This window comes from Molossus molossus, unplaced genomic scaffold (assembly GCF_014108415.1).
Source record: "Molossus molossus isolate mMolMol1 unplaced genomic scaffold, mMolMol1.p scaffold_m16_p_13, whole genome shotgun sequence".
NCBI classification, from domain to species: Eukaryota; Metazoa; Chordata; class Mammalia; order Chiroptera; family Molossidae; genus Molossus; species Molossus molossus.
Genome location: NW_023425348.1, coordinates 32,359,078 through 32,362,068, shown reverse-complemented (window position 1 = coordinate 32,362,068; position 2,991 = coordinate 32,359,078). Strand labels below are relative to the sequence as shown.

The window sequence follows — 2,991 nt, the reverse complement described above, 5'->3', positions numbered from 1 at the left end:
TCAGGTCCAGCTGGTACAAATGAAGACAGACAACACAACATTTACTCTGTGGACTAACTCATAGTATGCATTCGTTGTGATTTTGAATGCTAGCTTGTCCTAAAAACTTGTCATGATCACCATGGTTTTTCAGGTTGGGTGATCCACCCATCTTGCATGCAGCTGTTACTTTTGGGGTACTGCTAGCACCAAAGCTGAGCTGAATAGCAACAAATAGCTATAGATACCTTATAAGCAGATTTTTCCTCCATAAAATGGAAAATATTTTAAGTCTATATTTTTCTTGGGAGTATAAGCTGATAGAGTTGTGTTTTCACCCTTAGGAATATTAAAGAATGCTATCCTTAGTTCTCTTTGAGACTTTATTCCAATTATTCTGTTCATTTTCCCAAGAGTAGCATACAACAGTGTCCCACTGCAATAACGAAGTCAGGATCATCCACCCACTGCATGTTTGAAGTAAAACAACAGGAAACGGATATGTAACATAAAGCGGCCCCTTCTGTTCAAAGAGTGCTCCATCAGGACAGATTGTGAGATTTCTCTGTTCTTCTAAAGCATATGCCTTTAGAAACTTCTTCAGGTCTTCAATGTACCCTTTATAGGGCTCTGGATCAGACATACTGAATGAACATCCCAACACTGACACTGATTTTTTTTTTAAAAAAACCATTAAGTCCTGTACTAGAATTCTGGTCATGGTATTTTGGGATGTCATTGTTCTGAGTCTGAGCATAGCTCACATTGTGAACGTGAACAGTGCAGCCAGGAACCCACAAAGGACTCAGTGGAAGAGTGAGATCAAACCCCAGCTCTGGGCGGCATGCCCCAGAGCACTCCTGTAGGGCAGGAGCCTCCACTGGGCCAGGCCTTGGTTGGAAGCCTTCTTATCTTTCACTGTGTTGGTGTGTGGGTCCATAGCAGGGCAAATGTGGCTGCAGGTGTGGAGATGGCAAGGGGCGGGGGGGGGGGGGGGCAGCCTGGCCACTTTGGCCGAAGGTGGGACTGCCAAGGACACCTCTCACTGCCATGCACACTCAAGTCGACCTATTTGTAGGTTTTTTTTGTTTCTTTTTATCTTCACCCAAGGACATTTTCCCATTCATTATTCAGACAGAGTGGGAGGGAGAGAGAAGAGAGAGAGAGAGAGAGAGAGAGAGAGAGAGAGAGAGAGAGAGAGAGAGAGAAACATCGACGTGAAAGGGACACATCGAGTGGCTGCCACCCGCACGACCAACCAGGGCCGGGGACAAACTGCAACCGAGGTCTTAGCGGGACCCAAACCCAGGTCTCTCTAGACCGCAGGCCGACGCTCTAACCACTGAACAAAACTGGCCAGGGCCCTATCTGTAGGTTTTTACATGTATTCTGGATATGATTCCTGTGGGATATATGTAATAGCTTCTTCCCGGCTGTGGATTGTTTTTACATTTTCACTGTCTGAATGATGTGTTTTGATAAAGAGAAGTTGTGAAGGAGAGGATTTTCAAGATATGTTATTCTGTATATTCAGTGTTTTTTGTGTTCTTTTTAAGAAGCAATTGCCTACTAAAAGTTTGTGTTAATAGTTTCCTGTTTTTTTCTAAGGATTTTTCCTCAATAACTTTTAGTGAATTATTTTTGTATGAATCAAAGCTTGTTACCTAGTATAAAGGTTATATAATATCATAACATCAATATTATAACTATTTCTTATTAGTTTTAAGAAAGGATCTAAAACCAGTGAAGTCCTCCAAGATCTGTGTCTGCTTCCTTCTATCTCTCCCTCTGCTCACTATGCTTGGTGCCTAGTCCTCTTCCAGTTATTTCAATGCTTAGACACTTCCTCATCTTTAGCATTTCCTCCTGGAATACTCTCCCACTCCCCCCCATTTCTCATTTGACTAACTCCCAGCCATTTTCAGATGCCCATTTAAACATGATTTTAAGCCCCCAGACTAAATTAGATCTTACTGTTATTCTCTCATATCATATGATTTCTTTCTACCATAGCTCTTATTTTAGTATATAATTATTTAGGTAATTATTTGATCATTGCCTCTCTCTTCAACCAAAGTTCTGTAGTGACAGAAACCAAATCTGTTTTGCATTCTATAGGAAGTGCTTAACTCACAGCAGGTCAATGCATACTCTTTTTTTTTTTTTAAATTTTTTTCTTTATTGATTTTAGAGAGAGAGGAAGAGAGAGGGAGAGTGAGAGAGACAGAAACATCGATGAGTGAGAACATCGACTGGCCGCCTCCTGTATGCCTCCCACTGGAGATTGGGCCCACAACCTGGGCATTTGCCCTGACTGGGAATTGAACCAGTGACCTCTTGGTGCACGGGTTGACACTCAGTCACTGAGCTACACTGGCCAGGCTCAATGCACACTCTTAAATAGCTTTGAATAAATGGATGAATAGATGGATGGATGGATGGATGGATGGATGGATGGATGGATGGGAGTGACTACCTAAAAAGGAGGCTGAGCAGAGAGCCTTAGATCATGGTAAATAATTAAGAACAGTGGGTAGTAGATTTATCTGGTCATATCTTTCCCTAAGATAATTGTTTACAGAATTTCTTTTATATGTGTGTGTTTGGTGAATGGTGAAGGGGCCAGGGGAAGAGGATACCAATCCAGCCAGTAGGTATAATTTGTAAAGCAACTCATATTATCCTCTACAGAGCTTAATATGTATCATGATTGTTAATGAAGGAATGCAAGTTTGCACATGTAAAAGAGAATACTTTTCAGACACATTTTTGCCCTATATATCTTATTCGTTGTAATCTGAGTCTGTTTTAATTTAGTTAAAAAAATAAATATTTTTGATACTCTCACATTTTAACTACAGAGGTCCCATAAGTAGGCAGGTAACTGTTAAATCTGAAAAGGCTCTGTCTCTTTCAATCTTTATATAATCAGAAGCAACCTAGATTCCATGTCAATTTAATGCTCTACAGAATAAAATGGCAATGATAGAAATATTTTCAACTAAAGCCATA

General features: G+C 40.6%; 1 pseudogene; it reads right to left on the bottom strand.

The window, feature by feature from the left end:
- Positions 1-919, bottom strand: LOC118627866 (annotated as a pseudogene).
- Between the last annotated feature and the right edge of the window lie 2,072 nt (positions 920-2,991).